Source organism: Primulina eburnea, chromosome 9 (assembly GCF_022965805.1).
Source record: "Primulina eburnea isolate SZY01 chromosome 9, ASM2296580v1, whole genome shotgun sequence".
NCBI classification, from domain to species: domain Eukaryota; kingdom Viridiplantae; phylum Streptophyta; class Magnoliopsida; order Lamiales; family Gesneriaceae; genus Primulina; species Primulina eburnea.
Window position 1 is genome coordinate 10269188 of NC_133109.1, and position 27009 is coordinate 10296196.

The window sequence follows — 27009 nt, forward strand, 5'->3', positions numbered from 1 at the left end:
AAGCATCATCGGTTTAATGACAAGCTATAAAATGTGCCATCTTAGAGAATCTATCCACAACAACAAAAATAGAATCCCTCCCCTTCTTAGTCCTAGGCAACCCCAAAATAAAGTCCATAGAAATGTCAATCCAAGTTCTTTTTAAGAATAGCACGCAAAAGTGTTCCCAAAGTTCTATTGACAAGTTCAGTTTGTCCATCCGTTTGAGGATGAGAAATAGTAGAAAACAACAATTTTGTGCCAAGTTTAGCCCATAAATTCTTCCAATAGTATGTGGGGACCCGGACGCTAATCAAGTTCTTAATCATAATTGGGACTAATTAATCAATTAAAACAGGGTCTAAAATTTTTTTTTTTGTAAAATGCGGAACGTAGTGACATCAAACTCATATACATATCAGTATAAAATACAATACAAGTCCTGTACTGCATGCATTCAAAATAAACTAAGGTTTAACAACTAATGTCAAGTGTTCAACCCTATCTCTAATCCAAGTCCGGAGCCTCCACTCTAATCACGATCTCTCCTCATCTCCTGGACCCTGATACTGTCCCACCTGTTGTCATGTACACATACAGACAAGACAACAGCTGGATAATTTCGGTGAGAATATAATCCCAGTATAAATCAACGAAACATGCAATCATATAAAACAATATAAAGCATGTAATCAGGTAACAGATATATGTACCAAAATCTGAAACATAATCAATATCAATCTGTCGACATGATTCTATAATTCAGACTAGACTCAATCCTAGTCTAGGGATCCCGGTTTCCAAATGTGGTATTCCTATATCGAATTCCGTAATAGAAGGAACCGTATTCCTATTACTCGATATAACCAATATCCTGGTATTCCTATATCGAATTCCGTAATAGACGAATTCCCATTTCCTATTACTCGATATAACCAAACATCCGGTGTCCTGACCTATCCGTCATGGACTGCAGTTCTATCTTTAATATCCTATCTTGAGACATCGTGCAATGTGCCCGTGGCGATTCCACTACTATCAGGCACTTCTGTCACAAGATAAATCGTCTAATACCTGTCATCTAAAATCAAGAGAGCAAGTACATCATCAATTCAATGCAAATATCAATGCAATAAAGTAAAGTATGTGATTTAGGGAAACTCAAGTCCAAACCGACTCAAGTCCATCTCCCAATACCACATTGACTTAAACCTTTCTTTCGTCGGTTTCTGGCTCAGTCGATGTCCTGAACTCACAGCCTGTGTGGCAATGACAACATCAATAATCTCATGTCAATATACCGTTCAACTCAATAACAATCTGATGAATCTGGATTTAATTCAAATCAACGGTATAACGGTACAATTTCAATATCCCCGTCAATACCAATTCAACAGATAATAGTTACAATCCATAACTCATATCCAATACAATCCGTAATCCCGTCACAATTCAAATCTGTCCGGTATAAATCACTATACCCCAGAAATTCATAGCAATTTCATAATCAGTCCGTTTCTGAATCTGACTTTGATTCTACGATGTCTACTATGTCAAGAACATCATATATGAATTCCATTCAATTCTGACAATATCATAATTCTAAAACATGTCAAAACGTAGTAAAACTTACGTCCAGTTGTAGCCTACGTTGCCAGGAACTCAATACCGAAGTCGGATTCAAATCAGACGGACGGATTTCTCGCAAAAGGCGTAAGGATTTCCTCCTTTCTTCTTCAGACCCTTTCTCGATTTTCTTCCTTTGAAAACCGACTTGCATGCTTATATATATAGCCGTGCATGCGTTCAAGGAGGTGGCACGATTTCCGCGCAACACGCAGCACCGCGGGTGCGGTCGTTGCTGCACCGCGGGTGCGGTCCTGCACCACGGGTGCGGTCGTGTTAGCACCGCGGGTACGGTCTTGCACCGCGGGTGCGGTCGCGTTAGCACCGCGGGTGCGGTCACCCTACTGTCTCGATGCACAATATTTCCCGAGGCACAACCGCGGGTGCGGTGCTTCCTAGGCCGCGGGTGCGGTGTCCCCTCGGCCTCACCTTCACCATTTCATTTCTAATTCTTTTCTCAATGTCCCGATTAATCCTTTTGTAATCCTATCGATTATAAATCAATAATTACAGATTACTGGGATTAAATTTCCAGGCATTACATTCCTCCCCCCCTAAGATACGATTTCGTCCTCGAAATCACAGGCAATCTATCATATCAGTAAGGAGTATATACAGAAATGTAATAGAACTTTACATCAGTGGAACAATGCTGGGAATTCCTGTCTCATATCTGATTCAGTCTCCCAAGTGGCTTCTTCAATGCCATGACGAGTCCAATGAACTTTCACAAGAGGAATCGTCTTTGTTCTGAGCTGTTTTTCTTTACGATCAATATTCCTGATCGGTTTCTCGACATAACTCAATGTCTCATCCAGCTCAGTCTCATCTGGCTGAATCACGTGAGAATCATCAGGGAGATATTTCCGCAGCATATATACATGAAAGACATCATGTATCCCAGACAATGAAGGCGGCAAGGCAATTCGATAGGCACGATCATTTTCTTTTTCGAGAATCTCATATGGACCAACATATCTTGGAGACAATTTCCCTTTCTTGCCAAATCTGACAATTCCTCTGAAAGGTGAAATCTTCAGGAATACTCGGTCTCCAGCCTCAAATACCAACGGTCGTCGTCTGAGGTTGGCATATTTGTCTTGTCGGTCTTGAGCTGCCTTCATTTTCTTTTGGATTAACTTTACTTTCTCTGTCATATCTCTGATCATGTCAGGTCCAGTCTCAGGAACTTCAGAGATATCATCCCAATAAAGAGGAGATCTGCATTTCTTTCCGTACAACGCTTCAAAAGGTGCCATCTCAATACTCGTCTGATAGCTATTGTTGTACGAAAACTCATACAGTGGCAATGCATCTTGCCAGCTAGTGCTAAAATCAAGCACTACGGCTATCAGCATATCCTCCAGTGTCTGGATAGTCCGCTCTGACTTTCCATCGGTATGTGGATGATATGCGGTACTCAGATGTAACTTCGTACCTAGAGCCTGCTGTAAACTCTGCCAGAAGTGCGAAGTGAAACGAGGATCACGATCTGAAACAATCGACTTCGGCACTCCGTGCAATCTAATCACTTCTCGGACATAAACATCGGCCATCTGTTCATACCTGTAGGTCATTTTGTATGGAATAAAACAAGCAGATTTGGTCAATCGATCAATCACGACCCAAATGGCATCACAACCTCGGGAGGATCTCGGCAACTGTGTCACAAAATCCATGGAAATGTGATCCCATTTCCATTCAGGAATGGACAAACTCTGTAACAATCCTCCTGGTTTCTTTCTTTCAGCCTTCACCTGTTGGCAATTCAGACACTTAGCTACAAATTCAGTCACATCAGATTTCATTTGTTTCCACCAATACTGTCACACCCTTACTCTATACTTGACATGATTAATGATACTTATACTTGTAATCAAAATAAGGTTTGAATGATATAACTATAGTATGAAGTAAATCAAAACAAGAGGCATCACTTTGATGGTTTATAAAAATTTTGGCATGATGTCCCTATATTTTGTATACACCAAAACTCAAGCAATACTGTTCATACACATTTGTAAACATATTCTCATATACCAACATACTTTGTATCATCATTCATAACATGGAACTTGTTTCAAACCCTCATATAAAATTTACTACAATACATAAGCGGAAGCTATACAATAAGAAGTCCCGGTTCTTGTCGAGGTAGGGCATGTCACTAGCATCCATTGGCGAACCGGCATCATAGGCATCTTCACTACCTGATCCTGTAACACATGAGCTACGTGAGTTTATAAAACTCAATAAGTTGGCACTTGTACGTATCAATATGCTTCGAAGGAACATACATATCAAGTCGTGATCAATAATGAATCTTAAAAACATGTCATACCGTAGCATATATTCAATGTTCATTTTGTACTTGAGCCTTATTAGTTGACCTGTACTACTGTGCTTGCTTTATTATATAGCTACTACTATGTTGGACGTCAGGGAGCAACCTTTGGCAACCCCACGCCCCATGAACATATATTGGCCAATAGCTTTGGTGGACTTAAAACCACCCATGATGTCAACAAGCTCTATATCATGTAAAAATCAGTCATTTTTCTTTCATGTTCATGTTCTTGTTCTTGACATAGCACCCATCTTCAATATTCATGAGTTCCTTACATATTTAATACATAACAATGGGATATGGTGCTATGTTTCAACAATAAATATACTAACAATGTACATATATCAATAATCAATGAGAATCATTTGAAATCATAATATTACTCATGTATTACTCCAAGAACATGCCAATTTACCGTCCAAGCGTACGAATACTTGTTTGAGACGATGTATCTCGCTCCTATACTGTCAAATATATCAAAAATCCATTCACTATATCTATATGGTCTTATACATGTATAACAACCATTAAAAAGATGAAAACTTACAACTCTAAGATGCCCTTGGGATGGAGAACCAAATTATAACTTCAATTGATGAAGGAAATGAAGAAAGGAGCTTTGGAGGATGTTTTCTAGACTTTTCTTACGAGTTTGGCTGAAGAAGAGGTGAAAGAAACTGATGGAAATGATCATAACTTCGAAACTTATCTTCATATATATTAGGCGGCGCTCGGGCGGTAGTTTTCTACCGCTCGAGCGCGGAATGTTCTGTCCAAAAGGTCAAATTTTGGTGCACTGGCGCTCGGGCGGTCATTTATTACCGCTCGGGCGCCACACTCTCGGGAAAAATACTGAACTTGCAATGTACCGGCGCTCAGGCGGTAAAATCTTACCGCTCGGGCGCCACCTGTTCTGCCTCTGCGCACTACTTCGTCAAAGATTGCTCCGGAAACGTCTCTTCCGTTCATAATCTGGAAAAGTGGTAAATTATGAAGTTGTAGCTCTATGTCTTGATTGAATCTCCCACTGGTTTCAGGTCATTTGGAGGTCTGTGTAAAAAGTTATGCCCATTCGCCCAACATGTGTCATTGTAGGAGTGACGATACACACAACTCACTTCGGGGCGTTTTTGGCTTGTCTTCCACAATGATTTGGACAAAACCCAAAACGTGAAAGTTGTAGCATTATATCTTAGCTTTCTAAGGGTTAAGGCCTCACACAATTTGGATCAATATTCAAATCATTATGCTAAAACCCGTACGAACTACCATATTTGCATCTCATTTCCTACCAACTTCATAACACTACTTCTACCTACACATCTTACTATCACTATTTTAACACATATTCATTCTCAATACACTATGGACAATATAAAAATCATGTTCAATCTCAATATTGATACCTCAATCATCATGTGAAATCTAATGAGCTAAATAACTACATAATAAACGACATAAACGCATTATTATCATTTGTACGAGTAACCGGGCATTACAATTCTCCCCTCCTTCAAAGAATTTCGTCCTCAAAATTTGACGTACCATATAGTTTGGGATATCTCTGTTGAATCTCGTCTTCTCGCTCCCAAGTTGCTTCTTCGATTGCATGATTTCGCCATAACAGTTTCACCAAGGGTATTTCCTTGCCTCGTAATACTTTTGATTTCCTATCGAGGATTTGGACTGGTCGTTCTTCATACGAGAGATTCGATGCAAGCTCCAATGGTTCGTAATGAAGAACGTGAGAAGGATTGGCCAAATACTTTCGTAGCAAGGAAACATGAAAAACGTTATGAACATTGGATAAGTACGGTGGTAGAGCAACTCGGTAGGCCCTGTCTCCTATCCTTTCCAAGATTTCAAATGGACCGATATATCTTGGACTCAATTTTCCCTTCTTACCAAAACGCAAAATGCCCTTCAGTGGTGATATCTTTACAAATACATGGTCACCAACCTGAAATTCCAATCGACGACGTCGCACATCAGCATAGCTTTTCTGTCGACTCTGAGCAGTGTGCATTCTTTCTCTGATCTTGGTTACCAATTCAGCTGTCTGTTGTACCAATTCAGGGCCTAATAATTTCCTTTCTCCTATTTCATCCCAATGTACTGGAGATCGATATTTTCTACCATATAATGCAGTATATGGTGCCATTCCAATGCTTGACTGATAGCTATTGTTATATGTAAACTCAGCCAACGGTAGTTTACTGTCCCAACTACCTAGGAAGTCAATAGTACATGCCCTCAACATATCTTCTAAGATCTGATTCACTCGTTCTGATTGTCCATCAGTTTGAGGGTGGAATGCTGTGCTGAATGACAATCGAGTTCCCATAGCATGATGCAAACTCTTCCAAAATGCTGATGTAAATTTTGGATCTCTATCAGATACAATGGACACTGGTATGCCATGAAGCCTCACTATCTCCTTGATGTATTCTTCAGCATATTGATTCATCGTGTATGTGGTCTTCACCGGAAGAAAGTGAGCCGATTTTGTAAGTCGATCGACAATAACCCATATAGCATTGAATCCTCTTTGAGTTCTTGGCAAACCAAGAATGAAATCCGTCGTGATGTGTTCCCATTTCCATTCAGGAATGGGTAGTGGTTTCAGGAGCCCTGCTGGTCTTTGATGTTCAATTTTGACCTGTTGACAAGTTAGACATTGTGCAACAAATTGAGCAATGTCTTTTTTCATACCTGGCCACCAAAATAATGGTTTCAAATCCTTGTACATTTTTGTGCCTTCTGGATGGATCGAATAGGGAGTAGCATGAGCATCAATAAGAATGTCGTTCCTGATCGTTCCTTGTTTTGGTACACACAGTCTCCCTCGATATGTCTATATTCCTTCCCCATCCAATTCAAAATTCAAATTTCCTTTTTCTTCATCTCGCTGCCTCAATTGTTGTAATTCATTATCTGTGTTTTGTTCGACCTTAATCCTGTCTGCAAGCGTTGGTCGAACCATAAGAGATGATAGATGAATTGCAGCTCCCTTTGGAATAACATCAAGTTTCAAGTTCTGCAAATCCCATAGGATTTGTTCTTGTACTTGCATTGCAGCAATAGAACTGGACTTTCGACTTAACGCATCTGCAACAACATTGGCTTTGCCTGGATGATAATTAATAACACAATCGTAATCCTTCACCAATTCCAACCAACGTCGTTGTCTCATATTCAGTTCTTTTTGCGTGAATAAGTATTTCAGACTCTTGTGGTCTGTGTAAATTTCACACCGTTCACCATACAGATAATGGCGCCAAATTTTTAATGCAAATACCACTGCTGCCAGTTCTAAATCATGTGAGGGATAGTTCTTTTCATATTCTTTCAATTGCCTAGAGGCATAAGCAATCACCTTCCCGTGTTGCATCAAGACTGCTCCTAAACCTTGTTTCGAAGCATCATTGTTCACAACAAAATATCCTGATCCTTCTGGAATAGCAAGGACCGGTGCTGAAGTCAATTTTGCCTTTAACTCTTGAAAACTGCGATCACATGCTTCGTCCCATACAAATCTCACATTCTTTCGAGTTAAAGCAGTCAAAGGCAATGCTATGTTAGAAAATCCCGCTATAAACCGACGGTAATAACCAGCTAGCCCAAGAAAACTACGTACCTCGGTAACAGTGGTAGGTCGTAGCCAGTTATTAACAGCTTAAATCTTACTTGGATCCACTGATATGCCTTCTTTTGAAATGATATGACACAAGAATGCTACTTGTTCAAGCCAAAATTCACATTTCTTCCATTTGGCATATAAATGTTTATCCTTCAAAGTCTGCAAAACTAATTGCAAATGTTCTCGATGCTCCTCTACAGTTCGTGAGTAGATTAAAATATCATCTATAAACACAATCACGTACTTGTCTAGGAATGGCTTGAAAATTCTGTTCATTAGATCCATAAATGCAGCTGGTGCATTCGTTAGTCCAAATGGCATTACAAGAAATTCATAATGCCCGTACTTGGTTCGGAAGGCAGTCTTAGAAATATCATCTGACTTCACTTTTAATTGATGATAGCCTGATCGTAAATCAATCTTCGAAAAGATAGCAGCTCCTTGTAGTTGATCAAACAAATCATCAATTCTAGGGAGTTGATACTTATTTTTTATTGTCACTTTGTTCAACTCCCGATAATCAATGCATAGACGAAGGGTACCGTCTTTCTTTTTCACAAACAAAACAGGTGCACCCCACGGTGAAAAGCTCGGTCTAATAAACCCTTTATCAAGAAACTCATGTAACTGTTCTTTCAGTTCTTTCATTTCTGTAGGAGCTAATCGATAAGGAGCTTTGGAGATCGGATGAGTTCCTGTCACAAAATCAATTACAAATTCGATCTCTCTATCTGGGGGTAAGCCTGTTACATCATCAGGAAATACTTCTGGAAATTCACAAACGACATCTGTATCTTTTAGTTCACGAACCGGTGGATCAATAACTAAAACAGATGCTAAATATCCTTGACACCCCTTCTGTAATAATTTACAAGCCTTCATACAAGAGATTATCCGAAGAGGTAAGGATATACCTGCACTTGCTACTGTGAATGGTTCAGCTCCTACTGGTGCAAACTTGATCATCTTCAGGCCACAGTCAATATTAACTCTGTACTTCGAGAGCCAATCCATTCCCAATATCACATCAAAATCGTTCATTTTCAAAACAATCAATTCAGCATACATCTGATGGCCTTGGACATATATTGGACATCCTCGCACAATCTGATCTGTCTATAATTCTTGCCCGGAAGGTAAGGCTATGGCGAGTTGTGTCTCTAGTGTACTTGCTGTAATGCCCAGTCTCTTTACAAATGATTCCGAAATAAAGGAATGTGTGGCTCCTGAATCTAGTAAAACAATAGCAGTAATACCAGAAGTCAAGAACATACCGGTGATCATCGATGTATCCGAATCCACTTCTTCTTTGGTCATGGAGAAAAGGCGTCCCTGTACTTTCTCAGAACTTCCTGGACAATTCTTGGCGAGATGTCCTGGCTTCTTGCAGCGATAGCAAACATTGGAACCTTGCATACACTCCCCACCATGGAGTTTGCCACATTTAGGACAAGGTGGCTGTCCTGTTCTTTACGTGGAGGGGGACCCTTGCCACGGGGTTCCTCTGGTCTAGTACCCCTGCTATCAGTCTTTTTGCCTTGTCCTGTTCCTTGGCTCTTCTGAAAGTACTGCTGCCTTCGTTGTTGCCTGTCCCTGTCAATGTCATGTTCATCTTGTTCTGCCATAAGTGCTCTTTCTACTATCTCCCCATACGTAGCAACTTTCGACATTCGTACATCTCTTTTAATTTCCGAGCGAAGTCCTCGCATGAAATGTTCGCCCTTACTGGTGTCATCTTGTGCAATATATGGTACATATTGGACTCCGGCCTCAAATTGTCATTGACATAGTTCCTTGCTTCAGGTTAAGGAAGTCGCTGGCTTTCTTAGCTCGTACATCTTTACTGAAATACTTGTTGTAAAACACGGTTTTGAAAGTTTCCCACGTCAATGGTCCAACCGGTAATGCGACCCTTGCACTTTCCCACCAAATTCTTGCATGTTTTGTTAAGAGAAAGATGGCACAAGTCACTTGGTCAGCATCATCCATATGAAGGTAGGAGAAGATGGACTCCAATGACTTAATCAACTCTTCTCCTACAGCTGGATCGGTGCTTCCCATGAATTCCGGAGGATTCAAACGTCGAAACCGATCATATACGTCTGTCTGAATAGGCACATGTCTGTGTACTATGGCTTGAGCTTGTGCCTGTTCATGAGTAGTCCGTTGCATCTCCAGTAGCTGCTGGATTTGTTCACCATGGACCTTTGCTTGTTGTTGGAATAATTGGGCGAAGTCATCTACAGGTCGTGGCGCACTACCTTCACCTTTGACTGCTGGAGCCTTGCCCTTAGATGACTCTCCCTCATGTACTTTACGTTTCGGTGGCATCGTCGCTTATCTTAACCTACATGTAGGTCACGTAGAAACACATAACTTAGCATAAACTATGGAATACAATGATACTTACTTGCCGAGTTCTCCATGTGGATGAAGTGCAGTGTCTTCCCTGTCAAAGAACCGTGGGCTCTGATACCATAAAAATTGTCACACCCTTACTCTATACTTGACATGATTAATGATACTTATACTTGTAATCAAAATAAGGTTTGAATGATATAACTATAGTATGAAGTAAATCAAAACAAGAGGCATCACTTTGATGGTTTATAAAATTTTTGGCATGATGTCCCTATATTTTGTATACACCAAAACTCAAGCAATACTATTCATACACATTTATAAACATATTCTCATATACCAACATACTTTGTATCATCATACATAACATGGAACTTGTTTCAAACCCTCATATAAAATTTACTACAATACATATGCGGAAGCTATACAATAAGAAGTCCCGGTTCTTGTCGAGGTAGGGCACGTCACTAGCATCCATTGGCGAACCGGCATCCTAGGCATCTTCACTAACTGATCCTGTAACACATGAGCTACGTGAGTTTATAAAACTCAATAAGTTGGCACTTGTACGTATCAATATGCTTCGAAGGAACATATATATCAAGTCGTGATCAATAATGAATCTTAAAAACATGTCATACCGTAGCATATATTCAATGTTCATTTTGTACTTGAGCCTCATTAGTTGACCTGTACTACTGTTCTTGCTTTATTATATAGCTACTACTGTGTTGGACGTCAGGGAGCAACCTTTGGCAACCCCACGCCCCATGAACATATATTGGCCAATAGCTTTGGTGGACTTAAAACCACCCATGATGTCAACAAGCTCTATATCATGTAAAAATCAGTCATTTTTCTTTCATGTTCATGTTCTTGTTCTTGACATAGCAACATCTTCAATATTCATGAGTTCCTTACATATTTAATACATAACAATGGGATATGGTGCTATGTTTCAACAATAAATATACTAACAATGTACATATATCAATAATCAATGAGAATCATTTGAAATCATAATATTACTCATGTATTACTTAAAGAACTTGCCAACTTACCGTCCAAGCATACGAATACTTGTTTGAGACGATGTATCTCGCTCCTATACTGTCAAATATATCAAAAATCCATTCACTATATCTATATGGTCTTATACATGTATAACAACCATTAAAAAGATGAAAACTTACCACTCTAAGATGCCCTTGGGATGGAGAACCAAATTATAACTTCAATTGATGAAGGAAATGAAGAAAGGAGCTTTGGAGGATGTTTTCTAGACTTTTCTCCCGAGTTTGGCTGAAGAAGAGGTGAAAGAAACTGATGGAAATGATCATAACTTCGAAACTTATCTTCATATATATTAGGCGGCGCTCGGGCGGTAGTTTTCTACCGCTCGAGCGCGGAATGTTCTGTCCAAAAGGTCAAATTTTGGTGCACTGGCGCTCGGGCGGTCATTTATTACCGCTCGGGCGCCACACTCTCGGGAAAAATACTGAACTTGCAATGTACCGGCGCTCGGGCGGTAAAATCTTACCGCTCGGGCGCCACCTGTTCTGCCTCTGCGCACTACTTCGTCAAAGATTGCTCCGGAAACGTCTCTTCCGTTCATAATCTGGGAAAGTTGTAAACTATGAATTGTAGCTCTATGTCTTGGCTTGAATCTCCCACTGGTTTCAGGTCATTTGGAGGTCGGAGTAAAAAGTTATGCCCATTCTCCCAACATGTGTCATTGTAAGAGTGACGATACACACAACTCACTTCGGGGCTTTTTTGGCTTGTCTTCCACAATGATTTGGACAAAACCCAAAACGTGAAAGTTGTAGCATTATATCTTAGCTTTCTAAGGGTTAAGGCCTCACACAATTTGGATCAATATTCAAATCATTATGCTAAAACCCGTACGAACTACCATATTTGCATCTCATTTCCTACCAACTTCATAACACTACTTCTACCTACACATCTTACTATCACTATTTTAACACATATTCATTCTCAATACACCATGGACAATATAAAAATCATGTTCAATCTCAATATTGTTACCTCAATCATCATTTGAAATCTAATGAGCTAAATAACTACATAATAAACGACATAAACGCATTATTATCATTTGTACGAGTAACCGGGCATTACAAATACTATGTCTTTAAATCATTATACATTTTCCTGCCACCAGGATGAATGCTAAAACGACTGTTGTGCGCTTCTGACAGTATTCGCTTTCTCAAATCTGAAACATTCGGCACAACAATACGATTATTCACATACAAGACATTGTCACGAACATGATATTCCGATTGATGTCCAGTTCTGACCATCGCAATCGAATTCTGTACATTCTGATCAACTTTCTGAGCTGTTTTAATTTTCAAAAGCAGCTCTGGTTCAGCTCGAACAGCACACAATCTCAGAGGCTGACGATCTGTCTCAAATATTAATCCAGACAAACAGCAGTCTTTAATCAAATTCGATACACCAATCGTCGATAATGATAGTGCACATACCTTTCGACTCAGTGCATCAGCTGCTGCATTGGACTTCCCTGGATAATACTTGATTTCACAATCGAAGCCTTTCAATAAATCCAGCCATCTTCGCTGTCTCATATTCAACTCTGATTGTGAAAATAGGTATTTCAAGCTTTTATGATCAGAATAAATCTCGAATTTCTCACCGTACAAATAGTGTCGCCATATTTTCAGTGCAAAGACTATGGCTGCCAATTCAAGATCATGAATTGGGTAACGAGTTTCATGGGGTTTCATGTAAGGCTCGAGAATTATCGGTTGTCATTAATGTTGACTCGAAGCTATGGTAATGCATGACATTTAGAGTGGAATTTTTGAAGCATGGCCGAAGCCACACCGCACCCGCGGTGCATTAGTGAAATTGTGCGAACAGACACCGCACCCGCGGTGCTAGCAAGACCGCACCCGCGGTGTGAGACCGCACCCGCGGTCATGTAAGGACCGCACCCGCGGTCTAGGTGCTGCATTTTTGGATGAACTCGCCGTGAGCACAACGCACCCGCGCTGCTAGTATACCGCACCCGCGGTAGTGCGTGTCATTTGAAAAATAAAGACACTTGTTCCTTGCCATGCAATACAAGGGTATGTGGCTTCATTTCCTTGCCATTTCAGTAGCAAGCACCGAGGGAATTCCAGAGAGAAAGCTTCCAAGTTCTTGTAGTTAAAAATTAAATCATGCAAGATTTAGCCGTCCGAATTAGATTCCGAGTTGAGATTCTTGTTTCTCTCTACAAGAGCTAGCTAAGGATGTAAGTATTATCCATTTTCAGCATGTTTCGAAATAATGATGTTGGGGAAATTCAGATTTGAGTTAAAATATGAGTTCGTGATATATTGAGCATGATATATTCGTTGTCGGATCGATTTTCGGACACCGTAGGCTATTGTTTCGATTTTCAGCATGTGTTAAGTTACGATTGTTCAGATTTCAGCCTATGTATGGAGGTGTGATGAGATTATGTGTTGATTATGAACGAGTATGATATTCTTGAGTTATCGGTATTAAGAAATCACGCCGTTACGCCGTCAAATTGTATTGAAACTGATTTCAGTTTTGTATATTGAGTTGCTTGAGATGTATATTGATAGAGTACACATTGGTTATGCCATTTCAGATTGGTAGTGGTTATTGTGACCTCAAGACTTCGACTACGACACAGACAGTGTGACAAGAAAGGTATAATTCATGTGGTCACGGGATTGCACAACTCGATTCAGATTTGATACGAGTTTCCCTAAATCACATACTAGATTGTTATTACATTTGATTATGTAATGCCTTGTTTATTGATTTATATTCGAGTCCTGAGATAGGAGAGATTGGCAAACTTGCCAACACTAGACGTTTCGGTGTATCGACGCATAGGAGCAGACTTGCTATATGTGTAGACCCTCGATACAGAGTTGACCGAAGTCTAGGAATAAGACGTACCGTTGCCCCGAGTGGTTGGGTAGGTAACAGACCGTCTTATTCACACCGGGATCCCTAGATTAGAAAAGAGTCGAGTCAAGATTTAAATGTTGAATACAGATTTGTATTCTTCTACATGTTTAGATTTTATTCATGTTAATTGATATATTCTATGCTTTTGTACATGATTATGACATTGCATGCATCCATGTTTTATACTGGGATATGTTCTCACCGGAGTTATCCGGCTGTTGTCGTGTCTGTATGTGTGCATGGCAACAGGTGGGGCAGGATCAGGGTCACGACGAGGAAGAGAGAGTTGATAGCGTGGAGATCTCGGGCGTGGAAGATTCCTAGTGTTTCCTATTAGACTTGTAGCACTTATGTTTGTAGTTGTCATTGAACACTAGTGTATGTTTGTACGCACAGACTTGTATGTACATTACGTTGTTTAATTTCTATTGAGACATGTGATGCTTTCGTTAATACATTTAAATTAATGTTAAAAGCAAAATTTTGACCCACATTTTCGAACAAAGATCCAATTAAATCCCAAAAGAATAGAGTTAGAGCCCGGGTCCCCACAACAGGTGGTATCAGAGCCAGGTTTCTGTAGACTGAGATAGAGTAGAATGAGCGGGGTAGATCGAGTCATCTTCCTTGCTTTTGAGATGCTAGCATGATCTATTGATTTCCCTATTATATGTTGTGTTGTATTATCTGAATTGATTTACAGCATTTCAAGCCTGAATCAGAACCGATTCTCGATCAGAGGTATATGATCAGAGGAGGGCTGAGACAGATGATATTGATTGTGTACTAATCAGTTTGGTAATCAGATTTATGCCGCCTAGACGAGTGCCACAGCCAGAGCAGGGTAGCACGTCCGGTGCACAAATGGATGTTACCGCTACGCCGATGGAGACCTTATTGAAGAGATTTCAGTCTTTCCATCCGCCTACCCTGAAGGGCACAGAGAGTGCAGTGGAGTGCGAGAGCTGGCTTGATGATATCGAGATGTTGTTTGAGTCTTTGGCATATACTGATGAGCGACGTGTGAAGTGTTAGAGTAGGTGCACGTCGAGCCAAGTATGAGATATGGGGGTGTCCTGCTTATGTGAAGCAGACAGTGGGAGATAAATTGGATAGTCGATCCATTTTATGCTACTTTGTGGGATATCCAAAGAATTCAATTGGATATTACTTCTATCATCCCCAAGAAACAAAGGTGTTTGTTTCTAGGAACGCAACCTTTTTGGAAAATGAATTTCTATTGGATAGAAAAGGCGAGATGATAGAACTCGAAGAGGTTCGAGAGACACCCACAGTTGTAGAACCCACACCCGAGAAGCCAAGTGAGGAGATACAAGCTCCTAGAAGAACCGAGAGAGTCTCGAGACCACCTGTGAGGTATGGTCTGCTTCTTGAAGAGGGCCATGATGAGCCTAATCTTGGATGTGATCCAAGGACCTTCAAGGAAGCGTTATCTGATGCCGATTCATCCAAATGGCTTGAAGCAATGGAATCTGAGATGAATTCCATGCATTCGAACCAAGTGTGGAATCTCGTGGATCCACCTGAGGGAATTGTTCCCATAGGGTGTAAATGGATTTACAAGAGGAAACTTGGGGCGGATGGGAAGGTATTGACCTTCAAGGCGCGACTGGTAGCAAAAGGGTATACTCAAAGGCAAGGTGTTGACTATGAGGAAACCTTTTCTCCAGTTGCGATGTTCAAGTCCATTAGGATTTTGCTAGCCATAGCTGCATGGTATGACTATGAGATATGGCAGATGGATGTCAAGACTGCCTTCCTTAATGGGGATATTAAGGAAGAGATTTACATGTCTCAACCTGAAGGGTTTACATCTATCGGAAGTGAGCATATGGTATGCAAACTTCAAAGATCTATTTATGGTCTTAAGCAGGCATCTAGGAGCTGGAACCTCAGATTCGATAGTACAATCAAAGAGTTTGGTTTTACTAAGAATCCTGAGGAACCCTGTGTGTATAAGAAGGTCAGTGGGAGTGCTGTGACATTCCTAGTTCTTTATGTTGATGACATTCTACTCATTGGGAATGATGTAGGAATGTTGCAATCAACAAAGATATGGTTAGCAAGTAAGTTCTCAATGCAGGACTTGGGTGAAGCATCTTTTGTATTGGGAATACAGATCTATAGAGATAGATCAAAAAGATTGCTTGGTCTCACCCAGTCCACATACATTGATACCATCGTGAAGCGGTTCTCGATGGATGAGTCCAAGAGAGGACATCTACCAATGTGTCATGGCGTGTCCCTATCCAAGTCTATGTCTCCCAAGACTGATGCAGAGATAGCGGCGATGACACGAATTCCGTATGCTTCGGCTATTGGTAGTATCATGTATGGGATGATATCTACACGTCCTGACGTGGCATTTGCACTAAGTGTAGTGAGTAGATATCAATCCAACCCCGGTCTTCCACACTGGAAAGCTGTGAAAGACATCCTCAAGTATTTGAGAAGGACCAATAAGCTGTTCTTGGTCTATGGGGGTGGAGAACTGAAATTGGAAGGCTATACCGACTCTAGCTTCCAAAGCGATGTTGATGACTCGAAGTCAACCTCCGGATTCATATTCATGCTCAATGGTGGTGCTGTCTCTTGGAAGAGTTCCAAGCAAGACAGTACTGCGGATTCCACCACTGAGGCAGAATACATTGCTGCATCGGCTGCAGCAAAGGAGGCTGTTTGGATTAGGAATTTCGTCCAAGAGTTGGGCGTCATTCCAAATGGAGTTGCTCCTATCCCGGTGATGTGCGACAACACGGGAGCCATAGCTCAGGCGAAGGAGCCAAGGTCTCATCAGAAGTCCAAACACGTATTGAGAAAGTACCACATCCTCAGAGAGATCGTGGAAAGAGGAGATGTCGTGATTGACAAAGTCGGCTCCGCAGATAATGTTGCTGATCCACTAACTAAGCCTTTACCAGGACCATCGTTCGAGAAGCATCGCGAATCAATGGGTCTAAAGTATATAGGTAGTTGGCTCTAGTGCAAGTGGGAGATTGTTAGAGTAGGTGCACGTCGAGCCAAGTGTTGGCCGACTGTTCACGATGAAACTCTTTGTATAAACGATCTTTATTTTAATAATATTTCAATTTATTAATTTGGCGCATCTTTATCTTTATACCCATGCTTGTTGCATAGATAAAGTCCTTGAATATACAAATAGTAGAAAGAATATGAGATGCTCATATGATGAGTATCATGAAACTCATATTTGGAATACTGTATATTCTAAACCGTTCCTAGTCGATTCAGCCGCCACTAAGAAGGATAAAGGCCGCTCGAGTTAGAGACTAGTATCTGCGATGTGAGTACCATGTTTCATTGGTAGGGGACATTGTGATGTCCGAGCATGCAGATAGGTGCTCCTGGTAGAGTGCACTGAACAACCCTCTATAAAGGACTTTCCAAGTGGTTCTCACTTATCGAGTGGAAACGTCCTAGTTTATGGTTGTACACCATTAGTCCTTATGACCCGGGACAACATTGAGACTCTATGTGCTAGCGTTTCACTTTGACTTGTTTACCGACTCTTTTGGGGTCATTTGGTGGCAAGATTGGGTGTTACGGCGAAACATATAGGAGTCGATGCATTGTAGTCGGGGATTCACCGCTTACCTACGGGTATGGATATCCTATGTGTTTTTCATGTATGTGTGGGTTGAAATCTCTGATCAGAGTATGGTGGTAATTATGAAAGGGGTTTCATAGATTACACCATCGATGCAACCACGACATGACACATAGTATCGATTCATTGACAACTCTCGATAAACCAATAGTTGTCGAATCGGTCGGGATATATGAGCTGAAGGGACCGTACTGTACGCTAACCATAATTGAATGGTTCTTGCAGGCACTATCATGTGATACCTAGGGAATCACGTAAGCGATGCTGCTAGGCGTTTAACGTGATTGGTTGGGTACTATCAGACTTGAGTTCTGACGTTCTTACTATCAAGGAGTTGATAAGTAAGAATGGAGCAATTGGGGTATGCTCGTATAAGGACATGTTTAGTCCGAATCACATTGAGATGTGAACCCACGGCTAGTTGTATCAATGAACCATTGAGGGCCACACAAGTACTTGCTTAGTAAATCCCGAAGAGAAGTAAAATAGTTCAATGTGTTGAACGGCTTATAAATGTGTTTATAAGCGTAAAGAAAATTAGAAGTATGACTTCTATGAGAGAAATATAAATTTTAATTTATGGAAGTGTTCCTAAGATTAAAATTTGGCCAAGTAAATAATGTAGTTGAAAATTGTGATTTTCATAAACATTGTTGTGGACTAAATTAAATTAATTCAAGTGTTGAATTAATTAAACACTAGTGGACCTAGTAGAGTCTAAATAATTAAATTAATTCAAGTGTTGAATTAATTAAATAATATTGAGTCTTGTAGAGCTCAATTTAAATAATTATTTAACTAGTGGGACTTGAGTAAAATCAAGTAATATTTAATTTATCTCAAATGTGTTTGAGATAATAAAATTTAGTCTATGGTTTTTAATGTGTTAAAAACCATATATTATATAAGTGAGACATGTAGGGATTGCATGCTTGGGAGGTGAAGAGCCTTGATTACTTTTTATTAAAATATTCAAAAGGCATGCAACTTTTGAGGGAACAACTTTTGTAACACCCAAGGCTAATCTTCCCACACACACTCTCACCTCTTGGCCGAAACTAGGGGAAGAAATTCTCTCAACTTTTCTTCTCTTTTGTTCTTCATTTTCTTGGAGCAAAAACATTCTCTTTGAAAAATCCTCTTGCTTTTCTAGTGCAAAGTAAGAGGGGATTTACATAGCCAAGTGGTGGGCCTTATTCTTGAAGGGAAAAGAAGGAGCTTGTAGATCTTTCAACCAAGAAGAGCTAAAGTATTTAAACTTTAGTTGGTGCCATTCATCAACTCTAAGGAGTTGATAGGTAAATCACTTGAACACCCTATGTATGGTTTTCATTGTTTTGTAAATATTGCACAAAATATAAGAAGGGGCCGAAATTTTCTTGATAAAATTTTAATTTTTCGCTTCCGTTGCGCTTCCGGCCCCCGTAACCGGTCCGCTAACATGAAGTTGATAGGGCATCAGATGCAAGAGGTTGCAAAGAGCTGGTGGTTGACGACGAAGAGAGCCTTGGAGCACCGAGGCATTGACATTACGTGGAAAGTTTTCAAAGACGAGTTCTATCAGCGCTTCTTCCCCGTCTCCTACCGCAAGGATAAGGGAGCTGAATTTGCGAATCTGAGACAGGGACAGTGGAACATCGAGGAGTATGTTGCTAAATTTTCTGCGTTGCTACGATTTGCACCGCATGTGGCTGGAAACGATGAGGCAGTGGCCGATCAGTTCATCAACGGGCTGAACCCCGATGTCTTTACTTTGGTGAACACGGGCCGGCCTAGTACTTTTTCAGAGGCATTGAACCGAGCGAAGGGAGCAGAGGCTGGCTTGATCAGGCAGCGAGGGGCTTCCTACGGTGTTCAGGGGCAGGGACCGCCACAGCCTACTACCGTACAGTTTCCACCACCTCCTCATCGTTTTGACAGCGGAGCTAGTGGTAGTGGCAAGAAGGAGTTTCTGAAGGCTAAAGGCAAACAGTTTAAGAAATCTGGGAGTAGTTCATCGAGTTCGAGTGGATCTCGAATGAGAGGTCAGGGGTCAGATTATAGTGGCGCATACTGTGGTTCGTGCGGAGGGCGACATGCGACGGAGCAGTGTCAAGGAGTTATGGGACGCTGCAACATCTGTAGGCAACAGGGACACTTCGCTAGAGTTTGTCCCCAGAGAGGTGCACAACGATTCCAGAGCACCGGATCATCAGCACCAGCGCCACAGATGGAGAGACAGGCATCTTCTATACACTCCTTCCAGCCACCCTCCACACAGACTCAGCAGAGACCAGGAGGTAGTCAGACGGTGAGTCAGCCTCCCAGACAGCAGGCACGTGTTTTTGCCCTGACAGAGGAACAGGCGCAGGAGGCGCCAGATGACGTCATTTCAGGTAGCTGTTTTCTTTGCGGTTATCCTGCATATGTGTTGATTGACACAGGGTTATCTCATACATTCATATCTGAACATTTTGCATTGAGACATTCATTGCCTGTTGAGTCGTTGTCGACAGTAGTGTCCATAGCTTCTCCGTTGGGGAGTGGTTTGATATCTGTGACTACTGTTAGACACTGTATGCTTCAGTTTGAGGGGCATGAGATTGATCTTGATTGTGTAGTACTTGGTTTAGCTGATTTTGACTGTATAGTTGGTATAGACATGTTGACCAAGTACAGGGCCACGGTAGATTGTTTCCACAAGATTGTCAGATTCAGACCCGAAATGACAGACGAGTGGAAATTCTACGGCAAGGGTTCCAGATCTCGGATTCCCTTAGTATCTGCTCTGACTATGAGTAGACTGCTTCAGAGAGGAGCAGAGGGCTTTCTTATATATTCAGTAGATCTACTGAAGTCGAGCCCGGCATTGGCAGATTTGCCAGTGGTTTGCGAGTTTGCAGATGTTTTTCCTGATGAGATTCCTGTTAGAGTAGGTGCCCGTCGAGCCAAGTGTTGGCCGAGTGTTCACAATGAAACTCTATTTATAAGCAATCTTTATTTTAATAATATTTGAAATTATTATTATGGCACATCTTTATCTGTATACCCATGCTAGTTGCATAGATAAAGACCTTGAATATACAAATAGTAGAAAGAATATGAGATGCTCATATGATGAGTATCATGAAACTCATATTTGGAATACTGTATATTCTAAATCGTTCCTAGTCAATTCAGCCGCCACTAAGAAGGATAAAGGCCGCTCGAGTTAGAGACTAGTATCTGCGATGTGAGTACCATGTTTCATTGGTAGGGGACATTGTGATGTCCGAACATGCAGATAGGTGCTCCTTGTAGAGTGCACTGAACAACCCTCCATAAAAGGACTTTCCAAGTGGTTCTCACTTATCGAGTGGAAAAGTCATGGTTTATGGTTGTACAGAATTAGTCCTTATGACCCGGGACAACATTGAGACTCTATGTGCTAGAATTACACTTTGACTTGTTTACCGACTCTCATGGGGTCATCAGGTGGCAAGGTTGGGTGTTCTGTCGAAACACATAGGAGTCGATGCATTGTAGTCGGGGATTCACCGCTTACCTTCGGGTATGGATATCCTATGTGTTATCATGTGTATGTAGGTTGAAATCTCTGATCAGAGTATGGTGGTAATTATGAAAGGGTTTCATAGATTACACCATCGATGCAACTACGACATGACACATAGTATCGATTCATTGACAACTCTCGATAAACCAATAGTTGTCGAATCGGTCGGGATATATGAGTTGAAGGGACCGTACTGTACGCTAACCATAATTGAATGGTTCTTGCAGGCACTATCATTTGATACCTAGGGAATCATGTAAGCGATGCTGCTAGGCGTTTAACATGATTGGTTGGGTACTATCAGACTTGAGTTCTGACGTTCTTGTTATCAAGGTGTTGATAAGTAAGAATGGAGCGATTGGGGTATGCTCGTATAAGGACATGTTTAGTCCGAATCACATGGAGATGTGAACCTACGGCTAGTCGTATCAATGAACCATTGAGGGCCACACAAGTGCTAGCTTTCTAGATCCCGTTGAGAAGTAAAAATAGTTCAATGTGTTGAACGGCTTATAAAGGAGTTTATAAGCGTAAAGAAAAATTAGAAGTATGACTTCTATAAAGGAGAAAATAGTTCAATGTGTTGAACGACTTATAAATGAGTTTATAAGTGTAAAGAAAAATAGAAGTATGACTTCTATGAGAGAAATATAAATTTTAACTTATGGAAGTGTTCCTAAGATTAAAATTTGGCCAAATAAATAATGTAGTTGAAAATTGTGATTTTCATAAACATTATTGAGGACTAAATTAAATTAATTCAAGTGTTGAATTAATTAAACACTAGTGGACCTAGTAGAGTCTAAATAATTAAATTAATTCAAGTGTTGAATTAATTAAATAATATTGAGTCTTGTAGAGCTCAATTAAAATAATTATTTAACTAGTGGGACTTGAATAAATTCAAGTAGTATTTAATTAATCTCAAATGTGTTTGAGATTATTAAAATTTAGTCCATGGTTTTTAATGTGTTAAAAACCATATAATATATGTGAGACATGCTAGGGCTTGCATGCTTGGGAGGTGAAGAGTCTTGAATACTTTTGATTAAAAAATTGCAAAGGCATGCAACTTTTTCTCTCAACTTTTCCCACACCCAAGACTAGACTTCACTCCATCATTCCTCACCTCTCACATGGCCAAAATCCTCTCTTCCTTTCTCTCCCATTTTTCTTCATTTTGTGTTCTTCAATTGTTGAAGAATACACACACTTCTCTTTGAAAAATCCTCATATTTTTCTAGTGCAAAATATGAGGGGATCTTCCTAGTTAGTGGTGGGCCTAATTTGAAGGAAAGTTTCAAGAATTTGGAGGAGGAGCTTGTAGATCTTCATGCCTTGAAGAGCTTTGTTGTTTGACAACAAAGTTGGTGCCATTCATCAATCTTTTAAAGATTGATAGGTATATTTTCTAAACATCCTATGTATGGTTTGAAAAATGTAAATATTGCACAATATACATGGTGGCCGAAAATTCTTGCTTGAATTTAAAAATTTTTGACTTCCGTTGCGCTTCCGGCCACCGTAACCGGTCCGCTTTCAATTCCAGGGTTGCCTCCGGTTCGAGAGGTTGATTTCAGCATAGATCTTATGCCCGGTTCTGTTCCTATTTTGAGAGCTCCGTATAGGATGGCACCGATAGAGCTGAAAGAGTTGAAAGCACAGTTGGAGGATCTTTTGTCCAAGGGATATATTAGACCCAGTGTATCACCTTGGGGTGCTCCGGTGCTTTTCGTTAGAAAGAAAGATGGTTCGATGCGACTGTGTATTGATTATAGGCAGCTGAATAAGGCAACAGTGAAGAACAAATATCCGTTGCCGCGCATCGACGATTTATTTGATCAGCTACAGGGATCTTCGGTATATTCGAAGATTGATTTGAGATCAGGGTATCATCAGCTCCGAGTTAGAGATGTTGATATACCGAAGACTGCATTCCGAACCAGGTATGGACATTACGAGTTTGTTGTTATGCCTTTCGGTTTGACGAATGCACCTGCGGTGTTTATGAGTTTGATGAACCGCATTTTTCAGAGATATTTAGATGAGTTTGTAATTGTGTTTATTGACGACATTTTAGTGTATTCGAAAAGTTTGACTGAGCATGCAGATCATCTGAGAATTGTGCTGAAGACTTTGCGACAGGAGCGGTTGTATGCCAAACTGTCCAAGTGTGAATTCTGGCTGCGACAGGTTGTCTTCTTGGGGCATATTATATCTGGAGATGGTATTGCGGTAGATCCGAGTAAAGTTGAGGCTGTGATCAGTTGGCCGAGACCGACTTCTGTGCCTGAGATACGCAGTTTCATGGGTCTAGCCGGGTATTATCGTCGTTTTATACGAGATTTCTCCAGTATAGCGAAGCCGATCACCCAGTTGACATAGAAGAACATGCCATTTGTGTGGTCCGAAGATTGTGAAGCCAGTTTTGTAGAGCTGAAGAAGAGGTTGACTAGTGCGCCTGTCTTGACGATTCCTTCAGGTACAGGTGAGTTCGTTGTATATTGTGATGCATCTCACAGAGGGCTTGGATGTGTTCTTATGCAGCGAGGGCACGTGATAGCGTACGCCTCTAGACAGCTGAAGCCACACGAGACTCGTTATCCGATTGATGATCTTGAATTGGCGGCGATTGTATTTGCACTCAAGATCTGGCGTCATTATCTATATGGCGAGAAGTTTGAGATTTATTCCGATCATAAGAGCCTGAAGTATCTCTTTTCTCAGTCAGAGTTGAATATGAGGCAGCGACGATGGCTTGATCTGCTGAAAGATTTTGATTGCGAGATCAAGTACCATCCAGGAAAGTCAAATGCAGCGGCAGACGCCTTGAGTCGAAAGGTATGTGCTCTTTCCTTGTCGATTGTAGGTGTATCGAATTTAGTGGAAGATTGTTGCTTGTTTGGATTGATATTTGATACAGATAGTAGACCGTTGCGACTTGCTGCGATTCAGATTGAACCAGATCTGATCTTGAGGATCAAAGAAGCGCAGAGGACTGATCTGAGTGTGCAGAAATCGATTGATATGGTCAGAGCTGGACATATTTCAGAATATCAGGTCAGAGATTCTGTTCTATATGTGAATAACCGCTTAGTAGTGCCAGAGATTTCAGATTTGAGACGACAGATCATGTCGGAGGCACACTGTAGTCGGTTCAGCATTCATCCTGGTGGCAGGAAGATGTACAATGACTTGAAGACACAATTCTGGTGGAAACAGATGAAGACAGACATTGCAGAATTTGTGTCTAAATGCCTGAATTGCCAGCAGGTGAAGGCAGAGAGAAAGAAGCCCGGAGGTTTACTTCAGAATTTGTCTGTTCCTGAATGGAAATGGGACCACATTTCCATGGATTTCGTGACGAAGTTACCTCGATCATCCCGGGGCTGTGATTCGATTTGGGTCATCATTGACAGATTAACCAAATCAGCGTGCTTTATTCCGTACAGAATGACCTATCGACACGATCAGATGGCAGAGTTGTATGTCAGAGAGGTCGTCAGATTACACGGTGTGCCGAAGTCGATCGTATCAGATCGGGATCCACGATTCACTTCTCACTTTTGGCACAGCCTGCAGCAGGCTTTGGGTACGACTTTACACCTGAGCACTGCTTATCATCCTCAGACAGACGGACAGTCAGAGCGGACTATCTAGACTTTAGAGGACATGCTGAGAGCTGTAGTACTAGATTTTGGTACTAGTTGGCAAGATTCATTGCCGTTGTGTGAGTTTTCATACAACAACAGCTATCAGACTAGCATTGAGATGGCACCGTTCGAAGCTTTATATGGAAAGAGGTGCCGATCTCCGTTGTACTGGGATGATATTTCTGAGGTACCAGTGTTGGGGCCTGATATGATTCGTGAGATGACAGAGAAAGTGAAGATCATTCAGAAGCGAATGAAGACGGCACAGGATAGGCAAGCGAAGTACGCCAATATTAGACGCAGACCGTTAGTATTCGAACAGGGAGACAGAGTATTTCTGAAGATTTCACCTTTCAGAGGCGTTGTCAGATTTGGCAAGCGAGGAAAGTTTTCTCCTAGATACGTCGGTCCGTATGAGATTCTTGAGAAGATTGGCGATCGAGCTTACAGACTTGCTCTTCCTCCTTCACTGTCCGGTATACATGATGTTTTTCATGTATCGATGTTGCGCAAATATATGCCGGATGATTCTCATGTCATTCACACTGACGAAGCCGAGTTAGACCATACTCTGAGCTATGTGGAAAGACCGATACAGATTCTTGATCGGAAGGAGAAACAGCTTAGAACCAAGACTATTCCGCTTGTGAAGGTTCAATGTAGTCATCATGGCATCGAGGAAGCAACTTGGGAGACGGAGTCTGAGATGAGACAGAGGCATCCCGAGCTATTCTTATGATGTGAGTCTTTCTTCCCGCTTTGATTTTACTGTTTTGTGTATACTGGTGTGATTACTGGTTTATGAGTTCGAGGACGAACTATTGTCTAAGAGGGGGAGAAATGTAAGGCTCGAGAATTATCGGTTGTCATTAATGTTGACTCGAAGCTATGGTAATGCATGACATTTAGAGTGGAATTTTTGAAGCATGGCCGAAGCCACACCGCACCCGCGGTGTTAGAGATACAGCACCCGCGGTGCATTGAGAGGAAATTAGTGAAATTGTGCGAACAGACACCGCACCCGCGGTGCTAGCAAGACCGCACCCGCGGTGTGAGACCGCACCCGCGGTCATGTAAGGACCGCACCCGCGGTCTAGGTGCTGCATTTTTGGATGAACTCGCCATGAGCACAGCGCACCCGCGCTGCTAGTATACCGCACCCGCGGTAGTGCGTGTCATTTGAAAAATAAAGACACTTGTTCCTTGCCATGCAATACAAGGGTATGTGGCTTCATTTCCTTGCCATTTCAGTAGCAAGAACCGAGGGAATTCCAGAGAGAAAGCTTCCAAGTTCTTGTAGTTAAAAATTAAATCATGCAAGATTTAGCCGTCCGAATTAGATTCCGAGTTGAGATTCTTGTTTCTCTCTACAAGAGCTAGCTAAGGATGTAAGTATTATCCATTTTCAGCATGTTTCGAAATAATGATGTTGGGGAAATTCAGATTTGAGTTAAAATATGAGTTCGTGATATATTGAGCATGATATATTCGTTGTCGGATCGATTTTCGGACACCGTAGGCTATTGTTTCGATTTTCAGCATGTGTTAAGTTACGATTGTTCAGATTTCAGCCTATGTATGGAGGTGTGATGAGATTATGAGTTGATTATGATCGAGTATGATATTCTTGAGTTATCGGTATTAAGAAATCACGCCGTTACGCCGTCAAATTGTATTGAAACCGATTTCAGTTTTGTATATTGAGTTGCTTGAGATGTATATTGATAGAGTACACATTGGTTATGCCATTTCAGATTGGTAGTGGTTATTGTGACCTCAAGACTTCGACTACGACACAGACAGTGCGACAAGAAAGGTATAATTCATGTGGTCACGGGATTGCACAACTCGATTCAGATTTGATACGAGTTTCCCTAAATCACATACTAGATTGTTATTACATTTGATTATGTAATGCCTTGTTTATTGATTTATATTCGAGTCCTGAGATAGGAGAGATTGGCAGACTTGCCAACACTAGACGTTTCGGTGTATCGACGCATAGGAGCAGACTTGCTATATGTGTAGACCCTCGATACAGAGTTGACCGAAGTCTAGGAATAAGACGTACCGTTGCCCCGAGTGGTTGGGTAGGTAACAGACCGTCTTATTCACACCGGGATCCCTAGATTAGAAAAGAGTCGAGTCAAGATTTAAATGTTGAATACAGATTTGTATTCTTCTACATGTTTAGATTTTATTCATGTTAATTGATATATTCTATGCTTTTGTACATGA